General features: G+C 40.1%; 2 long non-coding RNA genes across 11 annotated transcripts; both read left to right on the top strand.

The window, feature by feature from the left end:
• The first annotated feature begins 218 nt into the window (after positions 1 to 218).
• LOC110498827 lies at positions 219 to 9,338 on the top strand. Of its 9 annotated transcripts, none has more exons than XR_005037908.1 (7): positions 219 to 616; positions 2,626 to 2,703; positions 3,408 to 3,492; positions 5,857 to 5,977; positions 6,113 to 6,175; positions 8,661 to 8,790; positions 8,898 to 9,338. It is a non-coding gene; the product is annotated as an uncharacterized LOC110498827 (long non-coding RNA). The 9 variants fall into 9 exon arrangements; XR_005037904.1 differs by having other exon boundaries at positions 220 to 616; positions 6,113 to 6,184; XR_005037905.1 differs by lacking the exon at positions 6,113 to 6,175 and adding an exon at positions 4,254 to 4,287 and having other exon boundaries at positions 224 to 616.
• Positions 9,339 to 14,799: 5,461 nt separating this feature from the next.
• On the top strand, positions 14,800 to 17,300 carry LOC118942029. 2 transcript variants are annotated; one of them, XR_005037902.1, is made up of 4 exons: positions 14,800 to 15,440; positions 15,666 to 15,829; positions 15,970 to 16,147; positions 16,255 to 17,300. It is a non-coding gene; the product is annotated as an uncharacterized LOC118942029 (long non-coding RNA). The 2 variants fall into 2 exon arrangements; XR_005037901.1 differs by having other exon boundaries at positions 14,800 to 15,829.
• Positions 17,301 to 21,169: the final 3,869 nt, after the last annotated feature.

Genomic DNA, 21,169 nt, shown 5'->3' with positions numbered 1-21,169 from the left:
AACAAGCATGGGGACTGGTCTTGATAAATCAATGAGATTTTTATTTTGACTGAATCTCCCTTTGGGTATTGGTTAAACTAAAAGTATAGTGTATAAATGTTATGCTCTTAGTGTAACCTTTTATTTAACTAGGCAAGTCAGTTTAACTAGGCTAATTCTTATTTACAATGACAGCCCACTCCATCCTCCCCATCTGCCAGGGATTATTTTGCTCAAGGGCCCTAAACAGTTTCCCATGCATTGTCAATGGGGTTTGTAAACCAACACGGATGTGATAGAATTCTGGCCACATGCTGACTCAGTGGCGCTCCTCAATGCAGGACGTGGGGGTGGCGAGGGACGCACACTGTAAACAGGAATAGGTGCAACACCGGTCACTGAGCTGGCAAGCTAAAGTTAGCTAGTTAGTCACATAAATGTACATTCAGCCTGTTAATTATTTCAGTCAGATTTTACGAAGTCAGCATGGCTTAACATAGTTTCTTTCGTTTTTGACCTCGACATTTTTGCTGGATAGATACTGTCATAGCTAACATGCTGGCGCTGCTAGCTAGCTAATGCTAACGTCGCTCAAATCTGGATGCATCACTCTATTTCCGGAGAGAGCAGCATACTGGTAAGGCAACTTTGCTTTCAAACGTTTTAATAATCTGTAAAGTTGTTTTACATACAAGCTAGATAGGTATTATGTTATTCATTTGTTGTTTCTTTGGCGCTAGCTATCACTAGCAAGCTAGGTGGATAATAATGTGGTAACGTTACAATATTACCACAGATTTTTTTTTAAAAATTTAAAATATGTTTTATTTTCATTTCACATTCAAATACAAATTCAGTGCATAACGTTGTACAAAACATGGATACTTACAAACAGTATCAAAAAGTACCGTAACAATATAAGAATATCAAAACTCGTAAAAAAAAGTGCTGTTCTGCAGAACCTGACCAGTATTATTGGCCTATATTCAAGATGGACATGCCTCTAACAATCTCCAAAAACAATACAAACAATTATATAAATAAAAATATATACATATGCCAAAATGCACTCTGGATAAACCTCAGTGTATATCAAATATCTACAAAGGGTTAGTTTACATTTCAATTGTACAATATTACCACAGATATTTCACCGGAGGTATAAATGTGAGACATACTGTTAGCGTTTCCTCTCACTACCAAATGTTGTAGTAAGAGGAAGCCCACTGACATTTTCTCATAAATTAAACATTTGATCTCCATACAGTTTTCTGTTTCCAAAACTAGAATCTATAATAAACAGAGTGCACTAAGTTTGGTAGACTTGACTTACCTATTTGTTTATATAGATTACTTTGTTTAGGACGAGTACACTAGATAGTGGGCGTTTTCCTAATGAACGTCATGCATATTCAGTGAGGCACAAATGGTCTTCGTCCTCTTCTTGGCGGTAGCTAACTAGCTGTCCCAAGTAGATATCTAGCTGGCTAGCTAATTCACAACTAAAAAAACAAAACATACTTGGCTTAAATAGCTAGAAATCGATTTCTTTGCAAGTTTTCCCTCTACTAAGTACTCCTTTTGTGAATCAACTTTTTTCATGATAAGAAACATTTGCCATCAATAAATACCTTGTTTACTGTAAAATGGAAGGGAGGAATATCCCTTTTCCAGTTTCCAGATGTTGAAAGGTATTTAATAAATAATAAAGATGCATTTGGAGTAACTATTACATGGTGAGGCACACGTTGTTGACTATGTCATCTGTAGTGTGCTGTATCCATGACTACCCATTGAATCAATCACCAAAGCAATAATCACTGATGGATCAAACATGCTAGCTACCAGTAATGAAACAAATCTATAGCTGGGTTTAACGCAACTAGCATGAGGCAGCATGGCTAGCTAACGTTAGTTTAACAATGTGCCCAGCCATATTACATCCAAGGCCATCCCAGGGTATGCTGCACAATCAAAGAAGCCATCATCTGTTTATTTGGGGGGGGGGGGGGGGGGGGGGGGGGTTTGTATCATTTTATTTACACAACATGCCTACCATGTTGAAGATGCAAAATATTATTTGTGAAACAAACAAAAAATAAGACAAAAAAATGGAAAACTTGAACGTGCACCCCCGTAAAGTGAATACTTAAAAAAAAAAAAGCTCACTTTTATTCTCATCTGACCAGAGTACCTTCTTTATATGTTTGGGGAGTCTCCCACATGCCTTTTGGCAAACACCAAACGTGAATTACAGGTTGTAATGCAACATAATAGGAAAAACGCCAAGGTGGATGAATACTTTTGCAAGGCACTGTACATTTATTAAAAGCCTTTTAACATGGTGAAAAATATAGAACATATAGACACCATGAAAGTAGAGCATTTGTTCACAACCTGGAAGAACACATTATGCATGCATCCCATGAATAGGAAAATGGCAGAAAGACATACACCATGTGTAGCATTAGAGCAGAGCTTCAACACATCTATCACGTTTCAGAGGGCAGCAACTGAAAATGTTTCATAGAATAAAGTGTGGGTCTTTATTCTAATGTTTCATAAGACAGGATAAAGTGTGGGTCTTTATTCTATAATATGTTCTCCGTTATTGGGGGTGTTGCTAATCAAGCGATGGTTGTTAAGGTGGTGTCTTACAGAGGAGTGCCCGTTTTGATTGAAGATGAGTGTGACGTAGACCCCAGAAGTCTGCAGACTACGGTGGTGAGTCCATATACACTACTGACTATAGCAGGACACAATCCGTAAGAATGTCAGGTCCTCATTTGGGTACTGGTCACAGGAGTAGCAAGAAAGGTTGCCTTTCTGCTGACTTCTAGAGTCTACGTCACGCTCCTCTTACACATACAGAAAGACAAAACAACATGGCTGCTGTTTAAATTAACTGTAGAGTGCTATAAAAAAAATATCTAATATCAGTGTTAAGTCCCTCTTCTCCAAATCTCCAGTCCAACATCTGCATCTAATTTTGAACCTAATTTGAATATGATGACCATGCTTTTTTATTGACGTCACTAAGCCACCTGACTGACCAATAAACGTGACTTTGAAAGGATGTGGTCTATTTTAGTAGAACATCTTTGGTTACTGAATGACAACAATATAACCTTGTTCACTACTAGTTGGCAAGTTGGTTGATATGGGGTGCAGTATGCTAGCGTCGTTGTTATTCGTTGGGTCCCTTGACAAAATGATGTTATTTTTGACTTGGTAAAATAAGCTAATGGTTGTGTGCACTCTCACTATATAGAATTGTGTGGTTTGGTGGCAGATTTTCCCAAGAAAATAAACATCTACTGTATATCATCAGCAATTCTCAATCAGATGAGATACAGGGCTAACCCATATTGTATTTCATTCATTCATAAATGTAGACACTAATTATTGTTAATATTCCAATTCTCTAGGCCCTCCATTCCCAACCCTGAAGCCCCAAGTCCCCAGCAGGAAAGACCAGGAAAATGTGTTAGCTTAACTTCCTATTGAGGAAATGTAAGACAACTCAATGTCATATTTAGATTTCATTACTTACATGAATAGAAGCATATACAAACAATCTATCAAATGTATTTTATAAAGCCCATTTTACATCAGCAGTTGTCACAAAGTGCTGAAACGGATACCCAGCCTAAAACCCCAAAGAGCAAGCAATGCAGATATAGAAACAATGTGGCTAGGAGAAACTCCCTAGAAAAGCAGGAACCCAGGAAGAAACCTAGAGAGGGAGCAGGCTCTGAGAGGTGGCCAGTCCTCTTCTGGCTGTGCTGGTGGAGATTATAAAAGAGTACAGACATTTAGCCAGATTATTCTTCAAAACGTTTAAACGTTCATAGATGACCAGCGGTGTCAAATAATAGAGGGTTATAGAGGGTGCAATAGTTAAGCACCTCAGGAGTAAATGCCACTTGGCTCTTCATAGCTGAGCATTTAGAGGTTGAGACTAGAGGTCGACCGATTAATCGGAATGGCCTATTAATTAGGGCTGATTTCAAGTTTTCATAACAATCGGAAATCGGTATTTTTGTACACCGATTTGGCCAATTTTTTTTTTTTACACCTTTATTTAACTAGGCAAGTCAGTTAAGAACACATTCATATTTTCAATGACGGCCTAGGAACGGTGGGTTAACTGCCTTGTTCAGGGGCAGAACGACAGATTTTTACCTTGTCGGCTTGGGGATTCAATCTTGCAACCTTACAGTTAACTAGTCCAATGCTCTAACCACCTGCCTCTCATTGCACTCCACGAGGAGCCTGCCTGTTACGCAAATGCAGTAAGAAGCCAAGGTAAGTTGCTAGCTAGCATTAAACATCTTAGAAAAAACAATCAATCACAATCACTAGTTAACTACACATGGTTGATGATATTACTAGTTTATCTAGCGTGTCCTGCGTTGCATATAATTGATGCAACGCAGGGGGATGATTTAACAAAAGCGCATTTGCGAAAAAAGCACAATCGTTGCACATCCAATAGTCAATGGTATATGAAATACAAATGGTATAGAGAGAAATAGTCCTATGAATACTATATTAACTACAACCTAAAACCTCTTACCTTGGAATATTGAAGTCTCATGTTAAAAGGAACCACCAGCTTTCATATGTTCTCATGTTCTGAGCAAGGAACTTAAACGTTAGCTTTTTTACGTGGCACATATTGCACTTTTACTTTCTTCTCCAACACTTTGTTTTTGCATTATTTAAACCAAATTGAACATGTTTCATTATTTATTTGAGGCTTAATGGATTTTTATTGATGTATTATATTAAGTTAAATTAAGTGTTCATTCAGTATTGTTGTAATTGTCATTATTACAAATAAAATAAAAAAAATCTGCCGATTAATCGGTAACGGCTTTTTTTTGGTCCTCTAATAATTGTTATCGGTATCAGCGTTGAAAAATCATAATCGGTCAACCTCTAGTTGAGACAGTAGGTCCGGTAGAGAGAGACAGGATCAAACAGCGGGTCTGGGATAAGTTAGTACCTCCGGTGAGCCTTGAGCAGGTCAGGGTTCTCCATAGCTGCAGACAGAAACAGCAGAGACTGGATCAGCAGCACGACTAGGTGGACTGGAGACGGGGACAGCCAGGTAGTCCTGAGGCCAGGTAGTCCTGAGGCATGGTCCTGGAGCTCATGTCCTGCATCCTTTATTTCACTTGAGTCTAGACTAAGCCCTAGAGGTTTGTAACTTCACATGATTTAGCCAACTTGTCAATCCAGATCTGAATATTTGATATCCTTTTTACTGTACTCTGTTTATAAGTAATTATAGCTAATCACTGATTGGCCTACTACACGAATGTGGTCAGGTTGACACCTCTAAGTCATAACACAGAACACACACACACACATGAGATTGCAAGAGCAAGTACATTGGGCAGTTGGGAAAATGAAGTCACACGCAGACTTAATTCATTTGTTGTATTGTATTTATTATGGATCCCCATTAGCTGCTGCCAAGACAGCATTACTCTTCTTTGGGTCCAAAATTAAGGCAGTTGTACAATTTTAAAAACATAACAATACATTCACAACACATTAAGCGTGTGCCCTCAGGCCATTACTCTACTACCACATATCTACAACACAAAATCTTTGTCTACGTGTGTGTACAGTGCGTATGTTATCGTGTGTATGCATGTGTCTCTTCACAGTCCCCGCTCTTCCATAAGGTGTATTTTTATCTGTTTTTAAAATCAAATTCTACTGCTTGCATGAGTTACTTGATGTGGAATAGAGTTCCATGTAGCCATGGCTCTATGTTCTACTGTGCGCCTCCCATAGTCTGTTCTGTTTAGGTTAGTGTGTAGTCAAGGTTTTGTCATACATTTTATTGTGGCCATTTTTCAGATCTGCCAACCTGCTCGGTGGGATACAGGTAACTGTCTTTCCACCAAGCTGTTCACTTCCTGGAGTGGCACGCTGGAACTTCCAGAGGCTTGTAGACCTGAAGCAGTGTGATGTGGTCCAGGTAATTATCAAACTCACTCAATCACTCACTTTGTTTTGTTGTATAATTATTTTAACTTAAGGAATATTTCCTTAAGTTAAAATAATTATACAACAAAACAAAGTGACTCTCTTGTATATTTGACACCCCTATTAGCTCAACCACAGTCTTCACAGCTGTAGTCGTCTGCCCCTGCATCTGCTACCCCGGCCACGACAGGTGATACAGGTCATTATCACATATATGTATACACACATGCACTCTCCCCCTCACTTGGGGCTCTATTTAATCACGTCCACTTTAGCTGACATCCACATAGTGGTTGTTTTGGTGGTGTCTGAGGGGGAACTGTGTTAAAGCTGTCAAATCCACATAGTGGTTGTTTTGGTGGTGTCTGAGGTGAAACTGTGTTAGAGCTGTCAAATCCACATAGTGGTTGTTTTGGTGGTGTCTGAGGGGGAACTGTGTTAAAGCTGTCAAATCCACATAGTGGTTGTTTTGGTGGTGTCTGAGGGGGAACTGTGTTAAAGCTGTCAAATCCACATAGTAGTGGTTTTGGTGGTGTCTGAGGGGGAACTGTGTCAGAGCTGTCAAATCCACATAGTGGTTGTTTTGGTGGTGTCTGAGGGGGAACTGTGTTAAAGCTGTCAAATCCACATAGTGGTTGTTTTGGTGGTGTCTGAGGGGGAACTGTGTCAGAGCTGTCAAATCCACATAGTGGTTGTTTTGGTGGTGTCTGAGGGGGAACTGTGTTAAAGCTGTCAAATCCACATAGTGGTTGTTTTGGTGGTGTCTGAGGGGGAACTGTGTCAGAGCTGTCAAATCCACATAGTGGTTGTTTTGGTGGTGTCTGAGGGGGAACTGTGTCAGAGCTGTCAAATCCACATAGTGGTTGTTTTGGTGGTGTCTGAGGGGGAACTGTGTTAGAGCTGTCAAATCCACATAGTGGTTGTTTTGGTGGTGTCTGAGGTGGAACTGTGTCAGAGCTGTCAAATCCACATAGTGGTTGTTTTGGTGGTGTCTGAGGTGGGACTGTGTTAAAGCTGTCAAATCCACATAGTGGTTGTTTTGGTGGTGTCTGAGGGGGAACTGTGTTAGAGCTGTCAAATCCACATAGTGGTTGTTTTGGTGGTGTCTGAGGTGGAACTGTGTCAGAGCTGTCAAATCCACATAGTGGTTGTTTTGGTGGTGTCTGAGGTGGAACTGTGTTAGAGCTGTCAAATCCACATAGTGGTTGTTTTGGTGGTGTCTGAGGGGGAACTGTGTCAGAGCTGTCAAATCCACATAGTGGTTGTTTTGGTGGTGTCTGAGGGGGAACTGTGTCAGAGCTGTCAAATCCACATAGTGGTTGTTTTGGTGGTGTCTGAGGGGGAACTGTGTTAAAGCTGTCAAATCCACATAGTGGTTGTTTTGGTGGTGTCTGAGGTGGAACTGTGTTAAAGCTGTCAAATCCACATAGTGGTTGTTTTGGTGGTGTCTGAGGTGGAACTGTGTCAGAGCTGTCAAATCCACATAGTGGTTGTTTTGGTGGTGTCTGAGGGGGAACTGTGTTAGAGCTGTCAAATCCACATAGTGGTTGTTTTGGTGGTGTCTGAGGGGGAACTGTGTTAAAGCTGTCAAATCCACATAGTGGTTGTTTTGGTGGTGTCTGAGGTGGAACTGTGTCAGAGCTGTCAAATCCACATAGTGGTTGTTTTGGTGGTGTCTGAGGGGGAACTGTGTTAGAGCTGTCAAATCCACATAGTGGTTGTTTTGGTGGTGTCTGAGGTGGAACTGTGTCAGAGCTGTCAAATCCACATAGTGGTTGTTTTGGTGGTGTCTGAGGTGGAACTGTGTTAAAGCTGTCAAATCCACATAGTGGTTGTTTTGGTGGTGTCTGAGGGGGAACTGTGTTAGAGCTGTCAAATCCACATAGTGGTTGTTTTGGTGTTGTCTGAGGTGGAACTGTGTCAGAGCTGTCAAATCCACATAGTGGTTGTTTTGGTGGTGTCTGAGGTGGAACTGTGTTAGAGCTGTCAAATCCACATAGTGGTTGTTTTGGTGGTGTCTGAGGGGGAACTGTGTCAGAGCTGTCAAATCCACATAGTGGTTGTTTTGGTGGTGTCTGAGGGGGAACTGTGTTAGAGCTGTCAAATCCACATAGTGGTTGTTTTGGTGGTGTCTGAGGGGGAACTGTGTCAGAGCTGTCAAATCCACATAGTGGTTGTTTTGGTGGTGTCTGAGGGGGAACTGTGTTAGAGCTGTCAAATCCACAAGAAGCTCCTGGAATTATACCTAAAGTGGACATTGCCATTGGCTGCATGGATTTGCATTAACAAACATCTCATGCAGCCCTGTTCACAAGTTAGAACATTGAAATTTGAGATTAAATCTACACCTCGATTAGGCTGGTAGAAATCCTCATTATTTAGTTTAATGATTTTGAATTTGAGTGACATTATTTCTATAAAACCTACACTTTCTCGTTCAGAACTTGTAACGAGAATAGGACGGGTGTGGTTTTGTGACAATGATCAAGAGCTGCTGCTTACTGATTTGACAGATCCAACGCAGTTACACCTCTGACACGGCCAAAACATCAGCTATGCAGTGTCGGCTATCGCCGGTTAACACTTGATCTGATTGAATCTAGGCCTTACACTCATTCAGTCTGTTTAATTGTATGATTACTGTCAGTTAAGAAAATTGTGCCCATCTATTTTAGATCTGCCACCCCCCAGTTCAGCTGCAGTCACAGTAGTCCTCTGCTGTGGTATTTAATTTACCGGCTGCACCAGTTCCTACAACACTGGCCGTGAAGGGAGAAACTTTGGAAGATTCCTAGATGGATGCAGGTAATTCAGAATTATATTACATATGCTCACTCACACCAACATATGTACACACAGTTATGTTGTTGAGCTGTTTACTTACTGTCACTTTGCATCTCCACCACTGCCAGACAGCCTCACCCAAAAGTGCATACACTGGGTCTATCAAGACTGACAAGCAGAGATGGGTGGCTGACAAGGAAAAATAAAACAACATGCCCTCACACACATTATCCACATTGTAAATACGTTGTAATTGTTTATTTAATCTTTGCTCCATTTTATTTTAGGATTGGAGATATCCACTCCTACATGTCCATTCTCAATATCTACATAATTACTCTAAATATCTATCAAATCAGTGTAATTGACAATATTGTAAAAGACTGTGGCTTAATGTGTACAGTTAGAGGAAATTCTGTGTGCTTTTTTTCTGAATTGAAAAACATGTCTCTCTCACACACACACATTGTGTCTAATTGAAATACATTGTAATAACTTGTTTATTTCATGTATGCTCCATTTTATTTGAGGAAAATATCTACAATAAAGTACATTCACAGTTAAAGCAATGTCTTTGGTTTGTTGGATATTTCTCTGAATACAATGTGTGACCAGAAGGAAGTCGGCAGACCTGCAACCCTTGGACTGTGTAGGTTTTGTCATCTGGACCTGAAAAATAAAGGGATAGGTAGGGAGGAAAAGTGCAGTTTAAAGGTTTATCATTAATAATTGACACAATTCTATAATTAATTCATATTAGAATAATAATACATAATAGAGTGACCAATAGTTACTGTGATTGTTGAGTGTTTTATTTACTCAATCAAGCCCCAAGGAGGGATTGAACCGTATCTCAAAAGCAGCAGAACATGTCAAATATGGTCACCAAAATGTCCATTACGACTATACACGACTGGCCCCCGCGCACGACACGGGGATTCTTTAGCTAAATTGCCCAGCACTGTAGCCTCATCCCAACTGTCACGTTGTACACCACCATACAATGGGGAGAAGTATTTGATACACTGCCGATTTTGCAGGTTTTCCTACTTACAAAGCATGTAGAGGTCTGTAATTTTTTTATCATAGGTACACTTCAACTGTGAGAGACAGAATCTAAAATCCAGAAAATCACATTGTATGAATTTTAAGTAATTAATTTGCGTTTTATTGCATGACATAAGTATTGGATCACCTACCAACCAGTACGAATTCCGGCTCTCACAGACCTGTTAGTTTTTCTTTAAGAAGCCCTCCTGTTCTCCACTCATTACCTGTATTAACTGCACCTGTTTGAACTCGTTACCTGTATAAAAGACACCTGTCCACACACTCAATCAAACAGACTCCAACCTCTCCACAATGGCCAAGACCAGAGAGCAGTGTAATGACATCAGGGATAAAATTGTAGACCTGCACAAGGCTGGGATGGGCTACAGGACAATAGGCAAGCAGCTTGGTGAACTGCCTCCATCTATTCTGCCAGAATGCCTTAGTGTATGTCCAGGCTGTATCAAATCCGGCTGTTATTGGGAGTCCCATAGGGCCGTGCACAATTGGCCCAGCGTCGTCTGGGTTTGGCCGGGGTAGGCCATCATTGTAATTAATAATTTTCCCTTTACTGACTTGCCTAGTTAGATAAAGGTTAAATAAAAACTGTAAATAGTAGAACCTATTTTTAAAACCTCTTTTAAAGTTGGTTTTGTTGCATAAACTGTGAATTTGATAGTTTTGATATTATGATTGTCTGTTTCATATCTGCAAGCAGTTCCACTTTAAACTTTAGGTCACCAATTACTTTGTGTGCTAAACGTGAAATATTTTTTTTTGCAATGGGAAGTAATAGTTGTACATTTAGATTTAAATGCTTAATGGTTGTGTTTTTGTATTCTCATGAGTGGAACCTACTGGCTTATTATGTCTGAGTTCATGGACTGCTTTACCTTTAACATGCTGTGTGAATGCCGTCTTTCCACTGGCCCTATGTAGTGGTGCCTGGAGAAGTGGGTACACTCAAATTTTGACAAAATAATTCCCCAAAAAGAAAAAGATTATTCAACTAAAGATCCTAAAATCTCATAAGAAATTACTGAACTTGTGTTTTTTATGTAACAGTAATGTTATATACTATGCTTTTATATTTGGTTCTGTTATGTAGAATACTAATGAATCATTATGTGATCTTCCAAGACGTTCATTCATCTAACTTGACTAAATGTGCACTATTGTGAGAAGTAGTAGAGTGAAGCTCAAGTGCCTCTGGCAGCACTACACCCCTGCTCCCGCAGCACTGAACAAATAATTTTTGCCTTGTGCAAAATTTGGTGATGCAGAAACGAGAGACCACGTGTGCCCCTGTTTTATGAAAATCTGGGACTATTTTGCAAAGGAAATTATTCTGGTTGGTCTCATTGAATGTAAAACAGGAAGGGAGGCTTTTAAAACGGGGTTGGTTGAAGGAGCAGCAAATATGTTGATTGAACAACTAATGGCTTATATTGTGCAAAATTACCTTACATCTTTTAGTCTAATATGGCGAAGTGTTTAACAAAGACCAGTACCCCATCCTTACTACACACTACATATACAAAAGTATGTGGACACCCCTTCAAATTAGTGGATTTTGCTATTTGAGCCAGGTTGCTAACAGGTGTATAAAACTGATCACACTGCCATGCAATCTCCATAGACAAAAATTGACCTTACAAAGAGCTCAGTGAATTTCAACGTGGCACTGTCATAGGATGCCTCCTGGGTGAGGATCCAAGGCTCCGATCAGTGTAGCAATGACGATAGCCAGACCACCTCTCTCCCACAGAAGAGGGGAGGGGGCTGGGCCAGTTTTGACACTTTAACACTGTCATAAATTAGGCAGGAGGTGAATCTCCGTTTTACTCTTCAGTATTACTAAAGTATTACTATTACTATTGGAGCAATATTTCTAAGATATGAATGTTAAGAATGGTCAGTGGGGATTTAAAGAACAATTGTGTCACATTGTTTGTTTATTATTTTGTGATGACATTAAGAATGGTAACAAGAAAATACTGTAACTTGGAAAGTGTATTGATTTCTCTGTCATGTGTACATCTAAATGTTGTATAAAATATATGATTCAAGATGATGGTATTTTTGTTATGATATGATTGTGATTTTAGTTTTGTAATGAGAATTGTTTTTCATTTAAACTATGCACAGTGACTAGACACGCACCAAATAAGGTCAGAGAGCTTGTCAGCGTGATGGAACCACTTTTTCAACCAGAATGCTTAAAAGGACTGGCTAATAATTAACATAGCATACCAGAAGACGCGAAACCGTTGTCCACACGTTGAAACACTCAACCTCCGTGCTAGATGAGAAGATAACCTCACCTACGAGACCAGAAAAGCGTGGAGTGATCGCTACATGTTGTAAATGGTTAAAACTTGGAACCTCGACACGAGGTGAAGATAGCCTCACTTTGAAGCATGTAAAGTGCTTCAAACTCTGACTAAAGACACGAGGTGGGAAGGAGAAAATCCCATCTCAGACAATAATTGGTGCATCTTAAAATCTGCTTTGAAAACAGCCCATACATGCCAGAACAACTAAGGACATTGTCGATCCCTTCCCCATAGAAGGATTTATTGGTTTCAACAAAGATAGACGACGGACAAAGACATCCACACGTAAATCCTTATCCCAAAATGGGTGATGGTTCGTGTGCAAGGTATATGATTAATGTCCTATAATGTATCCATGATAAGTGTTATTTTCCTCTCTACCCCCTCCCCCCCTCCATTTATGTTGTAACAAGCCATCATATCTTGCCAGTCCACTAGGGACTTTAGTCTCTGATATGAGGTAATGATTAATAAGTGACTGTTATCAATATATAACTGTTATCAATATATAGTTAATTCATTGTTACATGATTAATTTAATTGGGTAACAATTGAACAGTTATTGGATTGAATAAATTAATTATCAGATTAATGAAAGTCACATCACGACAGTGTTGTATTGAAAGTGGCTAATATTGCGTTGATTCGATCACAATTGCCACAGTAAAGGGAAACGTTGATAGTGTTAACAGGAAAAGCTCTAGAACAGTGGTCACCAACCTTTTCTGAGTCAAGATCACTTTGAGTCAAAATGCAAGCTGAGATCTACATAAGCCTATGCAACATTAACCAGCTGTACTGGAGCAATGAGGTTTGTGCAGTAAGATATAGGCCCAATACATTATCACTGCATATTTGCTTTGTTTGAATTGACCTGCCAATGCATTGTTGTTCGGGCCATTTAAAAAAAAATATATTTCAGCATTTGAGGTAGGCTATATGATCACACTGGTAATAGACCCGTTGTGGTATTACTCGTGAAGCACAGCTTAGTGTGCATACATTTTTAAATGATTTGCTTTTTATTTTACTCTGCTGATGTTGCCTGCATCTGATGGTCAGTCTCACTGTGTCATGATAGTGTTCTAATTCCCTATTTATATGGCCACCGTCTGTCTCTTACACCAGTCATTTATTTTGTGTCCCCTGACCAGTATTCATGGATACAGCTCTCAGATGATAAACATATGGTCCTTGCTATTCCGCCTCTTTTGGACATCCCTATCCAGTTGAATTTTGACATTTAAAATGGTTAAGGTTAGGTATTTAATTTGGTTATGTGTAAGGTTAGGGTGGGTAAGGGTTAAGGTTAGGGTTATGCTTTAGAGTAGGGATGTCCCAAGGTCCAGCAAATTACATTCGGCCACTCATGGTGTGCAGTGGCGTGTGAAAGTATTCACCCCTCTTGGCATTTTGTTGCCTTACAAACCCCCCCAAAATCTATTTTAATTCCAGGTTGTATCATTTGATTTACACAACATGCCTACCACTTTGAAGATGCAAAAATGTTTTTATTGTGAAACAAACAAGAAATAAGACAAAAAACTGAAAACTATTCACCCCCGTAAAGTGAATACTTTGTAGAGCCACCTTTTTCAGCAATTACAGCTGCAAGTCTCTTGGGGTATGTGTCTATAAGCTTGGCACATCTAGCCACTGGGGTTTTTGCCCATTCTTCAAGGCAAAACTGTTCCATCTCCTTCAAGTTGGATGGGTTCCGCTGGTGTACAGATTCTCAATTGGTTTGAGGTCTGGGCTTTGACTAGGCCATTCCAAGACATTTAAATGTTTCCCCTTAAACCACTTGAGTGTTGCTTTAGCAGTAAGCTTAGAAATTGAATTGTCCTGATGTAAGGTGAACCTCCATCCCCGTCTCAAATCTCTGGAAGACTGAAACAGGTTTCTCTCAAGAATTTCCCTGTATTTAGCGCCATCCATCATTCCTTCAATTCTGACCAGTTTCAAGGCCCTGCCGATGAAAAACATGCCCACAGCATGATGCTGCCACCATGCTTCACTGTGGGGATGGTGATGAGAGGTGATGGGTTTGAGTCAGACATAGCCAAAAAGCTCAATTTTAGTCTCATCTGACCAGAGTACCTTCTTCCATATGTTTGGGGAGTCTCCCACATGCCTTTTGGAAAACACCAAACGTGTTTTCTTATTTTTTCTTTAAGAAATTTCTTTTTTCTGGCCACTCTTCCGTAAAGCCCAGCTCTGCGGAGTGTATGGCTTAAAGTGGTCCTATGGACAGATACTCCAATATCCACTGTGGAGCTTTGCAGCTCCTTCAGGGTTATCTTTGGTCACTTTGTTGCCTCTCTGATTAATACCCTCCTTGCAGGGGTATTAATCAGAGTTTTGGTGGACGGCCCTCTCTTGGCAGGTTTGTTGTGGTGCCATATTCTTTCCATTTTTTAATAATGGATGTAATGGTGCTCTGTGGGATGTTCAAAGTTTCAGATATTTTTTTATAACCCAACCCTGATCTGTACTTCTCCACAACTTTGTCCCTGACCTGTTTGGAGAGCTCCTTGGTCGTCATGGTGTCGCTTGCTTGGTGGTGCCCCTTGCTTAATGGTGTTGCAGACTCTGTTGCCTTTCATAACAGGTGTGTATATATACTGAGATCATGTGACACTTAGATTGCACACAGGTAGACTTTATTTAACTAATTATGTGACTTCTGAAGGTAATTGGTTGCACCAGATCTTATTTAGGGGCTTCAAAGCAAAGGGGGTGAATATATGTGCACGCACCTATGGAACGCCCTTTGGGTCTTTGCGTGCCAAAAAGATACATGTCAAATAACACTATTTGACGCGTCAAATAACAATATGTAAACTACATGCAAATGTTGGCCAATCAATATATGAACAACTTCTCATTCATCATCACCAACAAACCTTGAAAACATGAGACTGCTTTTTACGTTTTGCCAGCCAAGTGCAACCACCTTTACAACCACCCCAGGAGGATCGGGTGGTTCAAATGTAGGATTAATTTTGCTAGGTTAGGTAATACCTGGCAAAAGTCAACATTAATCGGCACATCTACCTAGTAATGTTAGCTAGCTAATGATTGCAACAGCTACCGTGAGGTGCGCATCGATTATGCTGAGTGTCATTATTGTAACTTTTATAACGTTTGCACATGTCAGATTTCAATCGTTCAGGAGACAGAATAATGCTGGAGTCCAAAAGCGGCAAACCGGGAGAAGCAGGCTGATAACTATGAGGGTTTGCCTCATCGCTGACCCTACCATCCGGCAGCTGAACAGGATAGGTACATTTTCCATATATCCTTGTAATACATGAGGATACAGTGCAATGCACAGTGCTTGCTTTGTAAGTAAGCTAGGTGGGAATCTATCTTGTGATTAAACAGACTTATTGAAGGTTATTTTACTGATGTAAAGATCATGGACTGTTTCCCTGTTTTATATTAGGATACTTTTTATAATATTTAAATCATGTTTCCATACCTCAGTATCTTTATCCTGTCTGGCAGATCAAAGTGCCCTATGGTCAGGAGGAGAGCAGCTTTTTGGGGGGAAAACATTCCCCCAGATGAATACAAATTAAGACAGGAGGAGGAGGCTCGTTCCCCTACAAAAAAAGGATTGTGTGGTTGAATTGGTGGCTCAACAATTTGTCCAAGGTGGTCTTGGAGCAGTAAGTCAACTCTGTCATAAATTTGTGAAGTACTTGTCATTACCTTTTTAATCAATCCACCCCCCTCTAAATCAATACACATCACTATATTGTCATTAACACCTATTTTAAATATACATACTGTCTCTAAACCATAACAGGTTGAAATATGGTCTCAACTCTCTTGGGCTGCTCGAGGCATTGGGGAACCATCCGGACAGCTTCCGAGCACTCCATAAAGCCTCCCACTGCCAGGGACCTGTGGGACCTGCTTAAAGTAACCTATTCCATACCTGGCGGCAACCGGCCATGTTTGGAGAACGACACCATCGGCCACAGGTACAACTGGCTGGCTGAGGTGCAAGGTAAAATAGTAAATTGTTCCAGTTTATCGGTAACTGTATATTATTCAATTTTGTGATTGAAATGTTTTGCTGTGTACTCAGATGGAGAATGTCCTCCTCTAACAGTGGCGATGGTGTTGGAGTTTGCTACTGGGGCAACGGTGGTGACACCCCATGGGTTTGAGGAACCCCGACCATCGAATTCCTCCACACAGCGCGAGGGCGTCTCGCCAGGCAGCAGAATAAAAAGTACCTAGAGGCAAACACGTGTGCTGTGACACTAAGACTCCCTCTTCATAGCCCCTACAATGCCTTTAGGGAATTCATGACCTCCGGTATTGTGAATTCCCCAGATTTTGGTGTTGCATAAAAACATTTTTACGATTTACGATTTTACAATTGTATCTTGTAGCACTAAACTACAGTAGCAATTGAGTGTTTGAAAATGTAACTGGACATCAACATTTAAGCATTTATCTACTTACATCTGTATTGTTTGTACAGTACATTCGGAATGTATTCAGACCCCTTTACTTTTTCCACAATTTATTATGCTACAGCCTTATTCAGAAATGGATACAATAATGTTTTACCCTCATCAATCTACACACAATACCCCATAATGACAAAGCAAAAACAGGTTGACATTTTTGCAAATGTATAAAAAAAGGAAATATGACATTTATGACCCTTTACTCAGTACTTTGCTGAAGCACCATTGTCAGCGATTTCCCCATAGGCTCTTCTTGGGTATGACACTACATGTTTTTATTATTTAATAGATTTTAGAATAATGCTCTAATGTAACAGAATGTGGAAAAAGTCAAGGGGTCTGAATACTTTCCAAATACACTGAATTTCCATATTGGCTGTTATTGTTCACTTTATGATCATTAAAATTAAATTATACAATCCATATTGCTTTTCTTCGTGTTAAGGTTTAGTTTTTTTTTTTTTTTAACACTTTACTGACACTTCACTAATAACCAATATGCTTTGCTGATATTGACTGAAGTACTGCTGCCATATTGCAGCCAACTCATCCAAATCTGATAATTTGTTCTTAATGTAGGACATCAAATTAACTTCAGCCATTATCATTTAATTAGAACGACATGAAATACGGCTTCCCATCCACTGCATTAATTGACAGCTCCACTTCTGGGAACTGCACCTTTGTAGTGAAATTTCAAATGCATTGATCTAAGAACTAGATCAATTAGTCCTAGGCTCTCCAACCCTGTTCCTGGAGAGCTACCCTCCTGTAGGTTTTCAATTCAACCTCAGTTGTAACTAACCTCATTAACTTATTAAGCAGGTAATTATTAAAATCAGGTGCACTAGATTAGGATTGGAGTGAACCTACAAGACAGTAGCTCTCCAGGAACAAGGTTGAGAGCCCTGCATTAGTCCATCTTCAGCCACATAATTTGAGCTGTCAATGTGTCAACAATGTTGTGTTACTAACTGTAATAAGTTGCTGTTAATCACAATTATATAAAATGTAATGGGGGCCGAACCACCAAATCCCGATCTTCATATTTGTTGTTTTTTAACTATCAAGTGTGCTCCACACATTTTTTTTATTTTAACAATTTATAAAAGTCCTGATTGGTCATTACAAAAATGTAAGTTCTGTTTTAATAATGCCCATTCAGAAATGTCTGTTGTCCTCCCGCAGCAGGCATGCTCTGAAGGCTCCAATCCAGTGCTTGCAGTAGGCCTCTCCTGGGTCGTGTTGTACTGAGTGGAAGACAAATATTGTGTCAGCAGATGGAATGTTGTGCTAAAGCGCCGCAGAGCAAAATGCAATAACCATAGGTCGTATATCTTAACAGTACCTGACTTTCTCCAAATATGACCAAACAGAATCGTACTGGGATGTGGAAGTACTTAACTTTTGTTAAGGCCACCTGTGTCTAAACTCTGGTCCCCATCCGTTTAGAGTTGAAGATGTCTGTCGTACCTTTCTAGAGACCAAATCATACAGTGTGTGAAAGAGGGGGAATGTTAGTATTATAACGTATAATAGTATTATAAAAATAAACTGATTCAAAGGAATGAGTGGCGCTGAAGATAGTGTCCAATCCCTCATCCCAGTAGGGGAGTATCAGGGGTGTAGTAAGTCAGGTTGGAGTAGGAACAAGTGGCGCTGAAGAAAAACTGCCATAACCCTCTGTAGAATGTCAACTCCCAGGCTGCCTCTGGGGCCTTCCAATGGAATTATTGTCCGCAACAGCTCCATCTGTGTGTTGCTGATGGTGAACTGGATTTGTGGCACAATCACCGCTTCCGACCAATAAAGAGCTGTGGCACCAGTGGTTGAATTTGGGGCGAACAAATCCCTTACTGCTGTCAGATTGGTCCTCTGCATTGCCAGGGAACCCGAGACGGAACAACTGCAGAGGTGACTGCCGTTGTTCAGTCCTCAGCCCATGGTGGTTCCACTGACTGGCAAACACAGCAAGGTCTCTGTTCACCCGTGGCAAGAACACAAAGTGCAATGCCCACAGGTTCACCTCATTGTTGATGTCGATGAATTGCTCCGTCTCTCAAGAAGGTGAACAGGTCATGGTAAACGTTGGAGACTCCATGCCAGACGTCCCCGCTACAGCCACTCTATCCTCTGGTTGTGTGCTCCTTCCTCTGAGGGCACTTCCCCTCTCACACCCCTGAATTGCTCCATGAAGGCACAGATATGGTTGTTTTCACCACCCTGTCACATCTCACCCGGGATGGTACTCCGTAGCTGGTGATTGCTGCTTCAAATGACTCCATGACTGTGGAACTCCTGTTGTTGTCAGAGGCCTTCAGAACAAGTCTGCTGTAACCATCCACAGCACCATGGATAACAATCTACCACCTAACAAACAAGATACATTTTTTTTACAAAACCATTTTTTATCTTATAGTGACGCCATTCTGTTTTCATTGATATCAGCTCTTTGATCCTCTCATCCAGCTGAGCGTCTGACAACAGTGAGTAGGACCTGAAAAGCTGAAAATGACTAAATACAAAAATAACACAAAAAGACACATCAATCAGGAATGTGATCAAATCTAGAGAGGATGTAGAGATCTCCCTCTTGTGTTACAATTGCTTTATTCAATTACGATAACTTACCTCATGCGACGCTTGACCACAGAGTGCGACATTGAGAACATCTGCCATTTGTCTGATGGTCATATGACAATCTATGAGGAACTCAAGCTGCTCCTTGGTGATGTGATACCTCCTACCCTCCAAAGGCGCTTGATAGGCTACTGATAAAAAAAATACAATAGATAATGACAAAATACACTCCTAAAAACTTTAGGTTAAAAGACTCTTTTTCATTTCACTTCACCAAATTGGACTATTTTGTGTATGTCCATTACATGAAATCTAAATAAAAGTCTATTTAAATTACTGGTTGTAACGCAACAAAATAGGAAAAATGCTAGGGGGATGAATACTTTTTTTGCAAGGCATTTTGTACCAAACGTTTCCTGAGGGGAGGATTGATGGGGCCATGTATCGTGAGATCTTGGCTAACAATCACCTTCCCTCAGTAAGAGCATTGAAGATGGGTCGTGGATGGGTCTTCCAGCATTAAAACGACCCGAAACACACAGCCAGGGCAAGTAAGGAGTGGCTCCGTAAGAAGCATCTCAAGGTCCTGGAGTGGCCTAGCCAGTCTCCAGACCTGAACCCAATAGAAAATCTTTGGAGGGAGCTGAAAGTCCGTATTGCCCAGTGACAGCCCCGAAACCTGAAGGATCTGGAGAAGGTCTGTATGGAGGAGTGGGCCAAAATCCCTGCTGCAGTGTGTGCAAACCTGGTCAAGAACTACAGGAAACGTATGATCTCTGTAATTGCAAACAAAGGTTTCTGTACCAAATATTAAGTTCTGCTTTTCTGATGTATCAAATACTTATGTCATGCAATAAAATGCAAATTATTTACAAAAAAAAAAAGTGATTTTCTGGATTTTTGATTCTGTCTCTCACAGTTGAAGTGTACCTATGATAAAAAATTACAGACCTCTACATGCTTTGTAAGTAGGAAAACCTGCAAAATCGGCAGTGTATCAAATACTTGTTCTCCCCACTGTATATATATATATATATATATATACAGTGCCTTGCGAAAGTATTCGGCCCCCTTGAACTTTGCGACCTTTTGCCACATTTCAGGCTTCAAACATAAAGATATAAAACTGTATTTTTTTGTGAAGAATCAACAACAAGTGGGACACAATCATGAAGTGGAACGACATTTATTGGATATTTCAAACTTTTTTAACAAATCAAAAACTGAAAAATTGGGCGTGCAAAATTATTCAGCCCCTTTACTTTCAGTGCAGCAAACTCTCTCCAGAAGTTCAGTGAGGATCTCTGAATGATCCAATGTTGACCTAAATGACTAATGATGATAAATACAATCCACCTGTGTGTAATCAAGTCTCCGTATAAATGCACCTGCACTGTGACAGTCTCAGAGGTCCGTTAAAAGTGCAGAGAGCATCATGAAGAACAAGGAACACACCAGGCAGGTCCGAGATACTGTTGTGAAGAAGTTTAAAGCCGGATTTGGATACAAAAGAGTATTTTTGAATCTTCAACATAGAAATGCTACAAAAAATAATTTACATTTACTTATTACAAATGCAGTCATCCATGATTCACCAAATTATATTTTGAAAGAGGAAGCAAAGTAATTTGAGGATATGTTTACTTTTCAATATCCTCCATTTCCACTAACTGTAAGGAATCTTTTTAGAATAATGGCGTAAAATTAACAGCTTTACTGAAAGACTTGTGTGAGGGCCAAGTTACAGAGGAGGAACTTATTGATGCAAGTGAAGCCTTTAGGCCAGGGAAAACTCCAGGTGGTAAATATAAATATCCAGTTTATCTAAAAAAAAACGAGGCCCCTCGTGACACTTCAAATTCATAGCGCATAGTATTGAAAGGTGTTGTCGGATATTATTCATCCTGTTTTTTTTTACATGGACAACACATTGGAGATAATACT

Source organism: Oncorhynchus mykiss, chromosome 20 (genome assembly GCF_013265735.2).
Source record: "Oncorhynchus mykiss isolate Arlee chromosome 20, USDA_OmykA_1.1, whole genome shotgun sequence".
NCBI lineage: Eukaryota > Metazoa > Chordata > Actinopteri > Salmoniformes > Salmonidae > Oncorhynchus > Oncorhynchus mykiss.
This window is presented reverse-complemented; position numbering and strand designations above follow the sequence as displayed.